Genomic DNA, 18,616 nt, shown 5'->3' with positions numbered 1-18,616 from the left:
AGGAGTGGAGTTCTGGAAAGGCTGCATTACAGAGCACCAGACCCTGGGGAAATCTCCGCATGCTTAAAAAAAAATAAAAGCACCTCATGTCCCAGATTACCAGTTACCAAAAAGCCTTGCAGTTGGTAGAGGACAAAGTTCTTGGCATGAGAGAGAACATCTAGAAATGCTGAGCTGAATCCATGTGGACCATCGGCATTGCTTTCGAGAAGGATCTGGCCTTTATGTCATTTGCTTGTTCATTACTTCCCAGGGGTGACGTGGCCAAGCAATTCTGGTCACACGTGCTGTCCAGGTTGCGGGCCTGTGGATAAACCCAGGTAGGGTCTGGGAGTCGTGGCGATGGAGACGCCCCTCCCAGCCCCAGGCCATGGGCAGGGAGGGTGGGCACTTCCCACACGGGGCTTTGCAGCTCTCTGAAGGCCTTTTGAAGATCAAAGAAAGATTGGATCATCTAGTCTTGTCTTGGTAATTACTGTATGTCTTCTATTTGTATTGTATTTAGACTCCTCGACCTTGGAAAACCGGTTTTGTGGACACAGAAGCTTAGTGGGCTGCAAGAAAAACCAGCTATTTTAGGATCTCCGATGGTTTCTGGGGGGTCAAGACTTCAGGAAGGGCTCAGCTGGGTGGTTGTGCCTGGGGCCTCGGATGTGGCTGCAGCCGGAAGGGGACTGACGCGGGGATGGGGGGCTGGCCAGTCATTTCTCTCTTTGTCCACAGTCTCGGGGCCTCTCCGTGTGGTCATTTAGCACAGGCTGGTTTGGCCTTCCATCTAGCACGGCAGCCTCAGGCTAGCGAGGCATGTGGCTCGGTGCTCCAGGCCCAAGTGTCCTGCTGAGCTCAGCAGAAGCCACGTCGTCTCTTATGACCTAGTCTCAGAAGTCATGCAGGGTCATCTCCACCGTGGTCAGGTTTAAGGTGAGGGAACACAGACCTCTCCTCTCCACAGAAGGCGTGTCCAAGTCTCCAAGAAGACCCATCCTTGGAAAATACAATCTGCCACAGATGGAGTATGGCAGGGGCTCTAAGACAGGGTGAGAGCCCTACAGGGGGCCTCTTGACCCAGACTGCGTCCCCAGTAATTAACCCCCACCAGCTGGCTGCCCGACGGGACTGCCCAGCAATGCTAGCTGGGTGCTGAATGGAGATTCGCCTAGAGCAGGAGCCCTGGGACGGCAGGGCTGAAGGAAGGCAGTGAGGGGAGGGGTCCCAGAAGGCTGGACAAGCTGAGTGACATGGGGGCAAAACAGGTGACCCAAGCCTCACAGATTAGAGAGGCCGAGCAGTGGATCAGGGAGCGAGAGTGGCTGAGCTCAGACTGTCCTGTGAAGAGCCCAGACCCAGATCTGGAGCAGGGGAGGGGAACGAATGGGGGCCGGGCCCAGCATGGGGAGTTGGCATTGACAATGGCGGCCACCCTTGCAAGGGGCACTGGGGAGAGGGCTCCGAGGAGGGACGGCGGGCCCTGGAATGTGGCATTTGCCCAAGTTGGCTTGATGTTACCCTCCCGGTGTGGTCCCCTGCCACCAGCACCCGGGGCAGGTGGAAACCCATCCCCCTCTGAGGAGAGGCCAAGGTTTCAGGGAGGGGGGATGTGGGTAGAGGGGCTGCCTCCCAAATCCCTGCCTGGGACCTTGTGGCCCACAGCCAGGCCTACATGAGAAATTGATTACGTGGCCAACTTGACCGCTTAAGGCCTCGGCAAGCGGAGAGCGACATCCATAAAGTGCTGCCCCCCACGCCGGGCGCCTCGGCGGCCTCTGTTTGAAGGTAAATCCATCCATAAGCCTGCCGTCACTCTGGGCTTAATGTACATGATTTCTGGCATTTACAGCAGCACGGCTCCGAATGCTGGAAGAAACTCCAGCAGAATAATTTGCCAGGGGAAGGCGCACAGAGTGGCAATTGCTCACGGCACATCTGAACGGGGACGGCTCCTGGGAAAACAAGCTCCCTGACAACGTGCCGGCCCACTGGCCTCTCTCCGCCACTCACCCCAGTGCTAAGGAGGGTTCTGCTCAGAGCGAGACTGCTCTGGCACTGATGGTGGGTACCCTTGAGCCCCTGGTGGGGGTCAGTCCTCAGGGCCCTGAGGGATGTTCTTGGACATTGGGACCCTTCCCTTTGATTCAAAGTGAGCCACAACCGTGTCGTCTTGTCCCTTCCTTGGCCAGAGGGGCTGGGGAAGTCACCACACCCGGCCCTGGGACTGTTTGCTCCCCCCCTGGGCCCCTGGGAGCATTTCTGGGCATTCTTCTACGGCCTTCTGCTAATCTCCTTGGCAGCTGGCTCCCCTTTTCTGTCTGCTTTTCTGTCTGTTCCTCCCCTTTTCTGTCGGTTCCTCCCTTTGTCCCTGTGTGTTTCAGCTTCCATCCATGTGCCCTCAAATTGCTTGGCCTCTGTGTGTCTCTCCATCTCTATCTCTCTGTGTCTCCTACTTCCTGTCTCTCTCTCCATTTCCAATCCTTTCGTCTTTCTCTTGCTGTCTCACTTTCCCTCTCTTATCTCTCTTTCCCTCTCTTGTCTCTCTGTCCTTGTCTGTCTTTCCCTGTCTCTCTCACCATCTCTCTGTCTCTCTGCCTCTCTGTGAGTCTCCTTGCCTGTCTCTCTTTCTTTTCCTCAATTTCTCTGTCTCTCTCTCTTTGTCTCCATCTCTGTCCCGGACCCTGTGGCAGTGCACAGCCTGAGAGTGTGTCCCGAGCAGACTGTGGAACCAGCCAGCCCAGCACTGTATTCTCTTTTTCACAGCAGCTCCCTCAGACCCACCTGCCTCCTGTCCCCCCGCCCCCCTCCAGCCCTCCCAGCCCAGCAGTGAGGCGTGAGCTCTCTGAGCGGGTTGGAGACAGGCACACGTATGAGCCCAGCCCAGAAGCGAGGCCTCCCGGAGCTGCCCTGACCACTTCTCTGCTGCGGAGACTGGCTCCTTTCCTCCTGCCTCCTTCAGTTATTTGACTTGAGGGCACTGGTGTCTACCCACACAATGCAGTTATGACCCCCTTGATCCAGATTTGGAAGGTCCAGAATTCTCATACTGGTTCCCCTTCTAAAAAGCTGACTGTTTGGGGTGAGGTTACACACAACCCCGCCCTCTCCCAACAAACCATGAAATGAGGATTCATGCGTAAGAAATGTATGAAGAAGGGCCCTGGAGACTGGGAAGGGGGGTGGGGACAGGACCAGGAAGGAGGGGAGGCAAGCAAAGACGTGACCTCAGGCAAAGTCCTTGTACTTTCCCCTGGTTGTACAGGGGAACCATGGAGGGCAAGTTAGGTCCCCGAGTTGTCCCACCCCAGGTCAGGAACCATGGAACAGTGGTTTGTCAATGGCTGTGGGGGGCACGGGAGGGGGGATGTGAAGTCCCAGGCATTTTGGTTCTCACACTTACAGGCAGAAGCCCAGCAGCCTGAGGGCAGTCCTTGGAAGAGCCGCTGCAGGTGCAGGCCACCAAAAGCTTGCTCCAGGGTGGGAGGACACAGAAGCAATAGAAAGGCATCCCAAGGGCACTGGGCTAAGCATGCCACTGTCTGCTAGACTCACACCTTCGGCGCCTCCCCAGATTCCTATGGATGTGCTGATCGTGGATGGTGATGGTAGTGCACTCACTGAATGCTTACATGCATCAGGCATGAATCTATGCCTTATGTTTATCAGCTCGACAGATCCCCGTAACAGCCCTAGGAAACAGTTACTATTACTAACCCCCAGTTTTACAGATGGGAAAACCCGAGGCAGAGACAGGTGGTTTCCCCAGAGCACCCTGTGAGTAAGTGGTAGAGCCTGGATTTGAACCCAGGAACACTGGCTCTGGAGCTCCCCTCCATAACCATCATGCTATGCCTGATACCCTCCAGCACGTGGTCCGGAGCACAGGGACGCGATCCCCCTCCCCTAGCATTAGAAACACCGACTTTCATCCCTCCCCAAACACTCCATTTTTAGCAATGAGCTCTGAATGTCAACTTGTACTGATTTTTTGCAGTGGTTTTCATGTTTTCAAAAGCCCACATTTCACAGCCTCTGGGCTTAAATTTGCTACTTTATGGGACAAATGCCAAATGGCACAACACAGCACGAGACCCTTCGAGGAGAGAGGCCATGCCTTCTCTGTAAGCCCGGCCCCTGGGAGAAACCTGCATTCTCTAGCCAACCACGGCCACAAAAGCTCTTGCCTCAGCAGGCAAAGGGTAAGGATGTGGGACATAGTCAACTTGCTTGCTGGCAGAACTAGGCGGTGGACGACAAAGTCATCAGGGCATGTGTAAGCCTGGGGCTGTGTGACTGGCCTCCTGGTGCCCGCTCATACCCCTTCTTTGCAAAGCAGCCAGGGCCATGCAAATACGGTCGTAGCACAGACGTGCTTGGAAACCTCCGATGGCTTCCCATCACTCTTGGACTAAACGCCAAATGCAGGGGAGTCGCACTGCACGATCTGGTCCCTGTGGACATCTTCAGACTCATCCTCCACCTCGGGCGGGCGCGACCCCTCACCCAAGGGAGCTCCAGCCATCCTGGCCTCACAGAGCCTCAGACTGTCTTTCCTGGGGACAATGGCATCGGCACCACCCGGGACCTTGCCGGATGCTCTGGGGGGTGGGGCCCAGCACCGTGAGCTAGAACTAGCCCTAGTTGGGCTGGTAACAAAATGCCACATGCTGGGGGGCTTATACAACAGAGATGTATTTCTCACGGTTCTGGGGGCTAGAAGTCCAAGATCAAGGTGCTGGCAGACTCGGTGTCTGGTGAGGGCCGATCCTGGCTTGCAGATGGCCACCTTCTCCCTGTGTCCTCACAGGATGGGGAGAGAGAACTCCAGTGTCTCTTCTTATCAGGGCACTAATCCCATCATGGGGGCCCCACCCTCATGACCTCATCTAAATCTAATGACGTCCCCAAGGCCCCATCTCCGAATACTATCATGTTGGGGTTAAGGCTTCAACACACGAATCCTGGGGACACACGTTTAGTCCGTAACACACAACCTTCAGCTCTAGGTTCTCGATCAATGTCCCCTGGGATGTAGGGCACCTGAATTCTGGGCATGTGGGGCCTTTCCCCCCTCCCACCTTTACAGGTAGGGGGCTCCAGAGCGAAAGCCATGTAACCTCCTAAATTCAGAAACCATTTTAAAGAACCTTAGCCAACTGACAAAGTGGGGGTGTCAGTGTCCTGATGACTCCCTGTTTGCTCCCAGGACCACAACACTGCCCCAGGGTCCAGAGGAATGTGTCACACGGAGACAGAGAAGAGAGGATGGGACTGGCTCCAGACGTATCATCCCCTCACGCACTTAGGATGAAAAAAAGAAAGAAATGGCTTCAGAAAAATCAGCTCAGGGAGAATGGCCCCACACGAGCCCAATCTGCTCCCAGCAGCTTCTCTAGGGCCCCTGGGGAGAAGGAAAGCAAAAGTGCCAGGGAATCTACAACTCCCTGGACCATCCCTTGCCCAGGAACTGATGGGTGTGTGTGAGGGTGGGGTAAGTCCTCTGGCTCCCACGCTCCTGGCGGGGATGAGGTGTGACCCCTCCTGTCCCCAAAGTTACCCTCCAGGGGACTTTACCTGACATCACACCTTTGTTCAGCTCCTTCTCTAGTCCCTCGTCCCACTTCCCTACCCCCTCCTGGGTTTTACTGAGAACATTTACTAAGAAGGCACCTGACCCGGACCCTCGTCTCAGGCTCTGCTTCTGGGGAATCTGTTCTAAGACAGTAACATCAGCCTGAGTTGTTCAAAGAACAATAACAACAACAGCTGTTTTCAGAATACCTGCTATGTTCTGAGCTCTTTACAAACACACTAGTCCCTGGAGTCTTCAAAGCACCCTGAGCGACAGTGAGAAAGCTGAGGTTTTGAGAAAGCGCGTTACTGTCCAGACTTGCGTGTCTACAGTTGTGAACTTTCATCCTGGAAAGGATCCTCCCCATTGCCGTCCCCCACATGCATTCCCTTCTCCACATTCTTGCAGGGGATCGTCTGGGTCCTGCTGGAACACTTCATTCATGGAACAAAGACTCTGAGCACCAGCCAGGAGCACAAGCAGTAGGTACTGGGGTATAGTGATGAAGAAGTAGCTGTCCCCAGTTAGGAAAGACAGACAAGCGAATGGACAATGTGGGTGGGGAAAGTCTGTGACAAATCACAGTGTGCTGTGGGAGCACGTAGAAGGGGTACCATACAATTTAGGGGCATTGAGGGGTTGGAGGTCATGTCCCGAAAGGGAGTCCCCCTGTCTCCCCTTCCAATACTTGGAGAAAGTCATAGTCTTTCCCCTAAGGCAACTTGTCTAGCCAAAGTGTTGCTTGCTATCCTTTTCAGCCTTTCCTCAGTAGACTTGGTTTTCACACCCCTCAGAATGTTGGTTGCCTCTCTGAATACAGGTTTGTCAATGTCCCCCCTAAAGTGTGAGACTCAGCCTAGGTCAGAACCTCAAGTGATGTAATCAAGGCAGAAAGCAGTGGGCACAGGCATCATAACCTCCCTTGAATGAGACCCCCTGCTCCTATTAACGCATCCACAGTTGTTTTCCACAGAACCCAGAGCTAGTCACACTTCTGAAACTTTTTCACATGAAATCTGTGTCACTTCACATTGAAATATATCCCGTAACATTTTTATGCAACTGACATTCTAAACTGAGTGTAAGATTTTACATACATTTCTGTTCCTCTTTGTGCTAGTTATTCTCCTTCCCCCCTCCATGTCCATTCTTTGATCTTTGCTCTGTTCTGTTTTCTCATGAGGCTGACCTCTATCGACAGCGTTGCTGGGCCCCCTGGTCCTCTGGCTCCCTGTTGGTTGTGGCCAATTGGAGGCACCCGTGAGAGTTTAGAGTGAGGGAGTGGGTAAGTTTGGGTATTTATCGCACCCCCCACGTTTCTCTTCCAGGTCACACTTTTGGCAGTGGCTGCGTTTTTCTACCGATAGCCACAGCTCGTGTCTTGTGGCCCTTCCTCCACGGTTGCCATGCTGAATTGTGGCAAACTGTTCATTCCCCTTGCCCTTTGAGGCTGTCTTAGTCGATTTGGGCTGGTTACACAGCAGGCATTTATTTCTCACGGTGGAGGCTGGGAAGTCCAAGGTCAAGGTGCTGGCAGATCTGGTGTCTGATGAGGCCTGCTTCCTGGTCTGCAGATGGCTGTCTTCTCGCATCCTCACACGGCGGAGAGCACAGCGTGAGAGAGCCAGCTCTCTTGTGTCTTTTTATCAGGACACTAACCCCATTCACGAGCGTTCCACTCTCATTGGCCTGATCGATTGCCTCCCGAAAGCCCTGCCTCCTAATATCACGCATCAGTGTATGCCTTTTGGGGGGGGGCCACCGACACGCAGCCTATGGCACATGCCTAGGAGTGGCCCCAGCATCCTGTTCTCGAGAGCCCCTGGGTGTGTCACCACCATTCCATATGAGCTCCCTTAGCCCTGCCTCCACCTCTGTAAGTTGCCCCTCAGTGACGCCGTCTTCAATTAAACCTTCTGAGTGTGTGATTTGCTCCCGCTGGGTCCCTGACAGATAGAGTTTCATTTTCTTGACTTCGGCTCCTCACTCCAGTCCAGTGAAATCTTTTCGAGGCTTAGTTTTTCATCCATCATAATAGCTTTTATTTCCAGCTTTGTTTTACCTGGAAACTTGCTAAACAAGCCCAATTTCCTGTTCAGACTCAGCCAAGTCCTGAACTGCCCAAATGCCAAAAGGAGATCTGGCGTGAAAAGCTCACCCTCTGAGTAAGTGAGGATCACAAGCCTTCCCCGAACAAATTAGATGTGCTGGAGTATTAAAGTGGGCTGAAGAATTGTTCGCCCGGTGTGGGGGGAGGGGTGGGAGAGGAAGGAGAGGCACCTGCAGAGAGAGGGGAGCCCGGGAGAGTGGTCGAGTCATGTACAAGATGGCATCAAGTGGAGATCCGAGAACCCCCGCTGCCTGTGCGAGACGAGATGGTCTATGTGATAACCCAGCCCTACACATGTGTCGAGTGCTTCCGTTCCCGCAATAATCCAGTCAGCGGGAGATCTGGCCACGTGGCTCTCTCTTCCCGGACACCCCCGGCGAGCTGCCTTTACATAAGGTCACCTGAAGGGGTTGCATGCAAAAGAGTAATAAGGCCCCTTCTATGTCTTCACCCAAGTCACTGAAAAAAGTAACGTTGCGTAGGGCAGGGCAAGAGACGGAGTTTGGCTTGCCACCAGAGGCCTTCCTGAAGACCGGCATCAGTGCATAGCCACAGTTGCGGAGCCCACTGCCAGCACTCACCCTCGCCCATCTTGTCTTCTCCTTCCGGGCCACGGGGCTACACCCCATGTCCCAGCCCCTTGCTGTCAGATGGTCCCTGTGACTGAATTCTGGCCAATGGAATGTGGGTGGAGATGAGACATACCATTTCTGGTCCTGGCTTGCAAAAATCTCCCATATGAGACCCTCCTGTCTTCCCCTTCCCCGGAAGACTTGGAGGCCAGAAATTAAAGATGGTAGCATGGTAAGGCAGAAGGGTCCTTGTGTGCAGATGACTCTGGTGCGGGGAAGGGGGGTGGGGGGCAAAGCCCCTCCTGCTGATTACATTGTGCTCTGATGTGAACAAGCAATTTTGTTGCTTGAGCCAGTGAGATTTGGGTTATAGTTACCCTGAACGATACAGGAACGGGTACCAAAAGTGGGATTCGAATACACATGGACATATGGTCATTCAATCAGCTACAATTCAGCAAACTGTACTAGGAGCCAGCCCACTTTGTCCATAGTTTCCATAAGGATAAGCTGTGAGATTTTATAAAATGCTTTGCATGAATTAAGAATCATTGTGTGTATTACTTTTCTCTGATCTACTGGGTGACTTACTCTGATTTATCTATAAAAAGGTGTAGAGCAAGTTCGGCCTTACTTGTATATAGTGAATCCATGCTGGGTCTCAGTGGCCTTCCCTCCCTTCGTCTGCCCCTGCCTTTCTCTCTTTTGCCAGTAATTAAAAAACCACCTCTTTAACAGTCGACTTAATTTTTTTTTCTAGGAATCATCTTCAATCGTATGGTTCTGTAATTCCTCAAATCTACATTTCTCTTTTTTTTTTTAAAGCAAGACATTTGCTCTTTTTCAGTAGATTTAGCTTCCATGGACATAGAAAAAATACGTACTTTGACTACTTCGCAGAAACTAACAGAACCTTCTAACAGTTTAACTCCATTTACTCCCTACTGCCCTCATAACTTCCATCCACCGAGAGCAGGCTTCGTGCCGATGCTCGGCCTACCACATACATATGGACACATTGAATCATCACTGCAACCCTATGAGGCTGGTGATTTATTATCCCCATTCTCCAGTTGAGAACACTGAGGCACACGGAGGTCAAGCAACCTCCCTGGGGCTTTCCCAGCTTGCAAGGGACAGCTGGGATTCAGATCCCTGCGGTCCGCCCTTGGAGGCCACGTGCTCAACAACCACACTCTACGGTGTCCTCTGCCAACGTCGAGGCTGGATTTGTTTATTTTGTTGTGTCTTCCCTCCTTTCCCAAACGGATCATCTGTACTTTCCCCTCCCCAGCAGTGTCCCCATGAACAGAAAGAAGGACCCCAGCCCGGCAAGATTCCACTCTCAGGCTGGACAAGGAAACCCAGACCACCAGGCAGTTTAAGCCACGTCTGGTCCCCCGAGCCCCCTCCTGCACCTGGCAGGGAAGAAGACACCCTTGGCCTTCCCGCCACCAACCAGCCCTGACATCAGTGGAGGCCGTCAAAGCCACTGTCTTGGACACCCATTGAGTTGCTACCTGATATCTTCCCTTGGAGCACTTGGGGGGCAAAGGAGAGGGAACACGCCTGCAATGTAATTAACACTATAACAACTTGTTTCCCCCTTGGAGAATTACACCATTAGCTGCTTCAATTGTGCATGAAATATAAATCACATTACTCGGAGGCATCGTGTTGGAGCAGACGCAATTCTAAGTGACGACGTTCTCCGCGGTGTGTCCCCCTCCCCAGCCGGCAGGTCAGAAGGAACATGAGCCCCGGGGCCTAAAGCCAGCAGAGATGCCCGGGGCTCTCCCTGGCTGTTCCAGCCTCAGAGGCCCCACAGCACAGAATCTTTCCTGGGGGATCCAGGAAGCCAGGTCTGGGGAATCTCATCCCCAGCGCTCTTTCCCTTTCTGGAAGGGTGTGGCGCTATGGGCCCGCTTCTTTTCACCCCCAGTTCCCACACACTAGCAGAGAAACAGGGCTGCTTTCCCTCTCACAGTGTGTGTGTGCGTGTGTGTGTGTGTGTGTGTGTTCGGGAAGGCTGGAGGAGCCAATCCAGAGTATCAACCTGTCAGGCCGAGTGGGAGGCAGGTGAGTGCGTCACTTGAGAAGGGAAGGAGGTAATCCAAGTGCTCGGATTCCCCACCTGGGCCAGGTGCACACAACTCCCCACTTTCTTTCAACGCCGGCTAGCTGGGCACTGGTCTCCACCCGCTCGGGACCCTTAATCAAGGCTGAGTTGATAAGCTGCTGAGAAACAGGATGTGGGGTTCGGGTCTGTCATCGTCCTTGGAGGACAGTGAGGGAACTTCCCAAATCCTGCCATTGGGAGATGGCCTCTTTGCTGTTTCAGAAAAGGCCCAGGTCGATTTGTATCTGTTTCCATTTTGAGAGGGGGAGGTGACACTGGGTGCAATTAGCAATGGCCTGGTGCCTGGTCCCATGGGGACTTGTGGGGAGGGCTGCCCCTGGGCGCCATCGGCAGCTGCTGGGAAGGCTCAGAGCCAGCCCCCTCTCACCAGAGCCCCTGTTAGAGCAGGAAGTTTGGAAACCCAGCCCGAAGCTGCAGGAGAAATTTGGGAAAATATCATGCAATTACCCTAATGACAGCTGTACAAATCACACAACCGCCCCTCAAATCCCCCGCCGCCGAGCGGAGCCAAAAACAGGAAGAGCCAAAACCCACATATGGATTCAGGGAGACCTCTGGAAGCTGTCCCTGTGGAGGGCCTGGGCTGAAGGGGGGAGTAAGCGAGGGCTGGAAAGGCTGCAGGGGCTCTGGCGCTGCCTGGGCGGGAGGGGACCACTGCAGGACGGCCTCCTCTGGCACGGACCCACTGCAAGGAGCCCCAACAGGGATGGCCCCGCGCCTCCCACGCCCTCCCAGACCAGAGCGGTCCGGGAGACTGAACATGGCCTACAGGGGACGGGGTGACAGCTGTCAGCTCCTGGTATTTCTCCGGTTTGGGAAATCTCCTCCATTCTGTAAATCCAAATATTTTCTTGGACTTCGATCAAGATCCAGATCAAGCCTGTCCTCCCCTTTTCTCACAGAGCCCTCGTGGGCTCCCTCCCACACCCTGGTCAGAACACGGAGGAGGACTCAATTGCTCTCTGCAGCCTGCCTCTCGATTCCCCGTCCCTTAGAGCCATCTGCTGCGGGAAATCACAAAAGTGCCAGATGGGGGACAGAGAGGTTTCTGTTTCCGATGTCCCTCTCCCTCCCGCCTTCTCTCTCTCTCTCTCTCTCTCTCTCTCTCATTTGCTGCCCCATAGTTTCAAACACACACTAGTCCTCCTCAGTGCAGCGGGAAATGATTATCCTTCAATTGTTGGATATCCTGGGATAGAATTTTGTGCTTCCATGGGCTAGAATTTTAGGCAGATGTGAATGCCTCCATTTTACAGAGCGGGAAAGTGAGGCTGGAGAGGGATACAGCTGGCTAACAGGTACTCTGGGTGTCTGTTAAGCACTTGTGCCAGGCTCTGGATCGGACAGCAGGGGTGACGGATATGGCGAAGTCATCCTGTCTGACCCCCGGGAGGGTAGAGGGCTTACTGTTGAATGAGAGGGTGCGAGTCTGCGCTCGCCTGCCGTGTGTAATGTAGGTGAAGATTCAGAGTTGGGACAGGGGGTGGGAAGCCCGTCCCTGGGGCTCCCGGGAGTCCTGCCCAACTTCCTGACAAGCAATGACAAAAGAAGGAAGACTCTGCTCTGCACCCCTGCCTGGAAGGGCTGTCCCTTGCCTGTAGCAGAGATGAGAGCGGGAGGGACAATAGAGACCACATGGGCTAGTGACGAATATGAAAAGATGACTGGTTTTCTCAAGGACAAGGTGGCTTCTGACAATACCTGCTATTTTGTGAAAGGTCACCCCGCGGGAGGCCTCGTGCACAATCCTTTCCCTGCATTATCTCTGCTGGGGAACAGAAGGTCTTGAGTTCCCATCCCGGCTCCACCTGCCAGATCCCAGCTAGCTATGTGACCTTGGGGGTCCCTGAACCTCCTTTCTCCTCTGGCTCTGTAGAAGGGGGACACAAGAGTTGTTCCCTCACTCGGGTGGAATGGGGATTGCATGCATTAACATCTGTACAGAATTTGGAACCCGGAGTACTCCAAGCGTGTGGCCCGTGGACCAGCACCTCCTGCATCACCCAGGGCTCATGGCGATGCAGTCTCAGGCCTCATCCTGGACCTGCTGACCCGGAGGGGGTTCACGCGCGCGCTGGAAGCACTGGCTGGGAACAATGCCTGGAGCATAGTAAGTGCTCTGTGGCTGTTGGCTGCGATTAGTGTTCTTATTTTTATCCTATCGAATCCCGCAGCACACCCACAGGGCAGGAAACCGAGACTCAGGCGAGAGAAGCCTACTGCCCCAGCGCCCACAGACAGGAGGAGGCAGGACTCCAGGGCAGAGAAAGTCCGCGAGCAGCCCCGCTGTGCCCGGACGGAGGGGGCTTTCGGTGCTCAGGCACGGTGGCCCGGGACAACAGGTTATTCGCCTTAAATGCAGAGAGCTCCAGATCCCTGGGGCCTGGGCTGCTGAGGGGCATAGCATCATTGCCACAAGCATTTTTCAGATTGTGGCTGAACACAAGTGTCAGAAGCCTTACCATTTAAAGCGTACAATTCAGTGGCAATAAGCACATTCAGTGTTCTGCAACCATCACCACTCTCTAGTTTCAGAACTTTTCCATGGCCCTGAATGGAAACCCTGTACCCATTAGCAGTTACTCCCCATTTCCCACCACCACCATCACCTCACCCCCCCCGCCCCGCCCCTGGCAACTGCTAATCTATTTTCTGTCTCTATAGATTTGTCAATTCCGGACATTTCATATCGATGGAATGAGACAAGGTGTGATCTTTTGTGTCTGCCTTCTTTCATGAAACAGGGCTCTTAAGATTCCTCCATGTTGTGGCCTGTGTCAGAATTTCATTCCTTTTTATGGCTAAATAATATTCTATTGTATGGATGGACCACATTTTATTTACCCATTCATCCGTCGATGGTGGACATTTGGGCTGTTGCCACATTTTGGCGCTTATGAAGAACGCTGCTGTCAGCTCTTTGGAGGTATCCACCTAGGAGCAGAATCGCTGGGTCACACAACAGTTTGTGTTCAGCTTGTTGAGGAACAACATGCATTTTTAAGCCCTTCTATGTGCCAGGCACAGAAAAGACTTAAGATCCTGAGGGAAATGTTCCCTGGACCCCACCCTTCTGGACCCCAGTCCAGGGCTGAGTCAGTGGGCCTGCCCACTGAGGCCCAAGGTGCCGCCTGGGTCGCCAGCCCGGACTGGAGAGCCACCATTTTGCTTTTCTGCACTCCACACCCTCCTTCAGGGAACTGGAGGAGCATTCCCGGTAGAGTGTGCCAGCCCGAGAGAATTCTGTTGCTCCTGAAGGAACAGTGGAGGAAACCGATGGGGGCTAAAGACACCGAGGGGAGAGCACCCATGTGTGGTGCAGTCCTCACGTGTGGGGCGCCATCAGCGCCCTGAGGGAAGAGATGGAGGAGAGAAGGCAGTGACGGGAGGTGAGAATCAGTTGTGAATCCTCCCTTGGGGAAGGAGGAGTAGCCTCGAAGCAAAGGGGCGAAAACCACTCTTGGCTTTCATGAGAAACGGCTGGGCCTTCCCTGGCTGCAGCAGGCTGGGATGGCTGCGCTGAACTGCTAGGCCGCAGAGGGCCCACCACAGGGCGCTCAGTGCCTGGGTGGCCACCCTTCAGAGGCTTCCTGTGTATTCCGGGCTAATGACCAGCCTGTGGCGATCCCCCAGCCTCTTTCCCAGTGACCTCCGGCTCCCCAAGGAACGATGCCAGGTGAAGGCCATCGTAGGAGGTGGGGGGCGGGGGGCAGGCCAGGAGACACCCCCCCATGCCCACACCACCCCCGACCCAGGCTGCAGGTAGGAAGCTGGGCTTTCTCCCTCATCCAAGAACCAGTGGGATGGGAACTGGACTTTGTTGTTAGGAAGTGAGAGCAGAGAGAAGGAGGAGGAGAAGGAGAAGGAGAGAGCTTTTCTTGGAGGAAATAATGACCGGAAGGGCTACAAGTCAGGACGAGGGGTGGCGGGCATGCAGATGCCACTGCTGGGGTTGTTGGGTAATGAACGAGGGGAGAGGGAAGGGGGAGGGGTCAGCGAAGGTTAGCCTCAAAGCTGTCTCGAATAATGTTTCCACTCCCTGACCCAGCTGAACAGGCTGTTTTTCCGTAAACACTCTAGCCTTCGCCTCCACCAAGCACTGAACCCCAAAGTGGGGCCCTTATCTGCCCGCCCCTCCCACCAACCTGTCCCTGTTGCCATGGAAACTATCTGGGGTAAGGTGATCTCTCTCTACTTGCAACCTCCCTTGCTTTCAGCACCAATCAATCAAAGCCCCCAACCCCATCTCTCAGGGGGAGGTCCTAGGGGAGAGTGAGGAAGGAGGGAAATTAAACACAGGAAAAAGAACCACAGTAATGAAAAATGAACAAAGAGAGGGGGTGATGTAATTCTGGCTGCTGATCAATTCCTTTTGTCCCTCCAGCGGCCACACCCTGCCCAGGGTTAACTGTTGAAGGAGGAAGGGACTCTCAGTGGGGCTTTTCTAGAGCCTCCAGGCTGGACCTGGGGTGGGATTTCTGGCCACAGAGGCCTTCCGAGGATTTGCCTTCCAACGGTCCATGCCCCTCCTCTGAAGGAAGGTCACTGCAATGACGAATCAGCCTGGTCATGGGTAATTAGACACGGACTGGAGCTTACCTGCCAGAGTGAGCAAGGTCGTAATGGGGTTGACCATCGAGGATTTATTTTCCTGTGGCGGACTATTTTGCACAAATGGCTAAAACAATACTTTCTGCCCGCCCTACATGCTTTTCTGGAAACTTGCCTCGCCCCCCACGCAAAGGTGGAGTCCTTGTCCCCTCCTCTTGAACTTGAGCTGGTCTTCTACGGCTCGTGCATGGCAGAAGTCAAGTTATGTGGCTTCCGAGGCTGGGGCAGAAGAGGCAGCCCAGCTTCTGCCTGGTTCTCTCTGGGGATACGATCCTTAGAGCCCAGGCATCGTGCCGTGAGACGGCCTAGACGACACGGGGAGGCCATGTGGGAGATGTGTTCCTGACGACGGCGCCCGCCAAGGTCCCGGCTCACGGTCAGCATCGACGGCCAGACCCGCAAAAGGCAAGCCAGCTTTGGGAGATGACGCCAGTGTCAGCCACCACGTTCCTGACACCGATAGCTAGAATCTCCCGACTGAGCCCAGCGGGTCTGCGGACACACCGGGATAGCGACAGTAATTGAGCTCCCCTAGCAGCTTGACTTCTCGGCCTCTAGAAACATAAGGAGTTGAATCGTTTCTCCTGAGCAGGTTCGGTGCCACAATCAGCCACCGCTCTACTTGTCCGGATGCGGTGAGGGATCCAGGCGAAGATTGCCATCCAGGTGGCACTGTTAGTTACAGAGCTGATGGGCCACCTGTGTGTTCTCTCGAGAGCCTACCTGGGCACTGGTTTCCCCGGAGGTAGCTGCCGCCTTGCTTTCTGCTCACGGTCAAGCTTCTCGAAAGTCGTATATACACCAGGGGTCTCAAACCTTCTCTTGCATCAGAACCCCCTGGGCGGGGGGCTTGTTACAAACAGATTCCTGGACTCCACCCTCCGAATTTCTGAGTCCGGCTCCGGGTGAGGCTGATGCTGCTGGTGTGATCCGGCTTTTGGTGGTGGTGCTTTATGCTGTGACCCCCATCGCTTCTCTTTCCTCTTAGCCCCAGTACGATGTGATGTTTGCCTCCCCCGCGGCTGACCAACAGTGAAATTGAACAACTTCTGCTCATTCCTTACCCTCCGTTGACAGCTAGGCATCCCAAAACGCCGCTGACCACTTCTTCCCCCCCACCCGCCTCCTGCTGCATCGCCCTTCTGGTTCCGAACCTATCTTAGGGTTCTTTCTTCATCTTGCCTTCCTCATGCATGTCTCAGAGGTCTTCTCGCTCTCCTGTGGTCTCTTCTTGATCTTTCTCCAGACTCTACCTTTTCTGCCTGGCCCCTCCCGTCATCTGCAGTCTACATACCATTGCCTTCTGAACGTATAGCTCTGGACGCAGCTTCTCTCCTGGTGTCAAGGCCCATCTTGCTTCCAGCCTACTGGGCACCTTGAGCTGAGTATCCCGTAGATATTCGGCATGTCCAGAACCGTCCTTCTGCCCTCATCGGTAGACCTGCTTTACGTCCCTTATCCCTCTCAAAGCCTAGTTGTAAGTGTTTCTCTCACCATCTATCTAGTCCAGTCTCTCCCCTGCCCCCTCCCAGGCCTTGTTCAGGTCCCCAGTAGCTCCTTGCCTGGCCCACTGGCCTGGTTTTCTGGGTCTTTCCTTGCCACCAGCCTGCCACCAGCCTGCTTCCCTACCATTCCATGTGTTTATACCATTACCAGTTAGGTTTCCGACACAGAGATTGGATCACTTAACTCCCTGATTGAAACACTGGCATGACTCCCGTACGTGTAGCAGACACTGGAGGTGCCCCATCCTCCAATCTTGGTCATTTGTGTGGACATCGGCTCCCAGCATGCCTTCACTCCTGACAGTCAGCGCCTCTCCACGGAGGGCCTGCCCTCGGGCTGGCAGAGGCACTTGACTTGTGCCACGAGCGCGTGGACAGCCCAAAGTGCCCTGGGGGGCAGCCTGGGACCAGTGACTGCAGGAATGGGCTGAAGTTGCCCTTGGGGGGACTCTGCTTAGTATGAACCCTCGCCTTGGCTTTTGACCTACTCCCCTTCTAGCTCTTCCTAGTAACATCTCCTAATAAATCATTTTCACAAGAATTCTTGTCTCTGAGTCTGCTTCTGAGGACCTTGACCTAAGACAAGTACACAGGGGATAAAATGAAAACTCCTAAATCTGGAAATCAAGGCCCTTTGAAATCTGGTCCTAACAATGTTTCCGGATTCATCTTTCTCTGAGTTCCATCTGACACTACAGCCACATCAAGGACTTGTGTTCCCAGAAAGCGCCATGTGCTTTCAGACTCCTGCGGCTCTGATCGGGTGTTACCCCTTTGGGGCATGTCAACCCAGCTAATCCTTCAAGGCCCAGCACACATGTGAAGCCTTTTGAAATCCCTCCTTTGGTGCCACTGCCCCTGTTCCTTTTGTCTTTATATTTTGTATATTTCCCTGCTACAATACTTAGTGAGTTAATGCATGGAAGTCTGTTTCCCACATTCACATGTGAGCTCCCTCAAGCATGACCAGCATTCCATTAAGTTTGGTATCCTCGGTGCCCTGCAAAGTACATGATCCTTAGTAGGTGCTTGTTATGGGCTGAGTTGTGTCCCCCAGAAAAGATGGGCCAACGTTCTAAACCCCAGTACCCCGCAGTGCGATTCTATTTGGAGGGAGGGTCTTTACAGAGGTCATCGAGTTAAAGTGAAGTTGTGAGGGTGGGCCCTCATCCAATAGGACTAGTGTCCTTACAGAAAGGGGAAACTGAGACAGAGACATGCACACAGGGCGAACACGATGGGAACGTGAAGGTGGAGAGCCGGGCGATGACTCTACAAGCCGAGGGGCACCCAAGACCGCCAGCAAAGTGCCTGAAGCTAGAGGAGAGGCCAGGAACACTCTCCCTCACGGCCCTCAGAAGGAACCAACCCTCAGACACCTTGATCTTGGACTCCTGGCCTCCAGAACCGTGAGACAGCGCATTTCTGTTGTCGTCAGGCCCTCGATTCTTGGTACCTTGTTACAGCGGCCCCAGGAAACTAACACAGTGCTCGGTAAATGTTCGTTGAATGAACGAATCTGATGTGACTTATTGAGCTGTGAGTATTGTCACCATCGTCATTTTACGGAGGAGGAACTTTAGGCACAGAAAGGTGGACTCACTCATCCAGGGTTGCAGAGTGAGTGACAGAGTCAGGACTTGAAAGACGAGCCTGACTCCAGAGCCCAAGGGCTTTGCCACTCTGTCACGCTACATTAAGAGAATTCTTGTAACAACTGTTGCAAATGAGGTTGTCAGGGCAGAGGTAGGCAGAGGAGGGACCTGGGACGGAGGCGGTGAATGGCCGAGTTTCCCGTGGGTGGTGTAAGTGGCAGAGATGGAAATTGACCTCTTTTCGCTGATTCCTAATCTAGCCCCCTCTCTACAAAGTAGAAGAGATGGGCCTTGAGAGCGTCTCATGATAAATACTCACATTTGAGAGTCATTGCCACGAGTCTGGGTACCAGCCAGTAAAAACGGGGCAGAGAGTTGTTGTCAGGGAGACCTGGCTCCCGGGGAGGGGGGGGATGCACCGTCGCTGGTTATGGGCTAACAGTGGTCGTGTAAATTTTCACTCTCAGTGAGTGTAACTTCCGTGACTGATGGTCATAGGTAGAATTGCTTGGGCTTTAGATTT

At 53.9% G+C, this 18,616-nt stretch overlaps 1 long non-coding RNA gene across 1 annotated transcript; it reads left to right on the top strand.

The window, feature by feature from the left end:
* Positions 1 to 1,843: 1,843 nt before the first annotated feature.
* LOC117797516 lies at positions 1,844 to 7,857 on the top strand. Its single transcript, XR_004622530.1, has 3 exons — positions 1,844 to 2,049; positions 5,969 to 6,042; positions 6,889 to 7,857. It is a non-coding gene; the product is annotated as an uncharacterized LOC117797516 (long non-coding RNA).
* Positions 7,858 to 18,616: the final 10,759 nt, after the last annotated feature.

The sequence above is a fragment of the Ailuropoda melanoleuca genome, chromosome X (assembly GCF_002007445.2).
Source record: "Ailuropoda melanoleuca isolate Jingjing chromosome X, ASM200744v2, whole genome shotgun sequence".
NCBI classification, from domain to species: domain Eukaryota; kingdom Metazoa; phylum Chordata; class Mammalia; order Carnivora; family Ursidae; genus Ailuropoda; species Ailuropoda melanoleuca.
The sequence above is the reverse complement of the archived record's forward strand: the minus strand, read 5'-3'. Positions and strand labels throughout refer to the sequence as shown.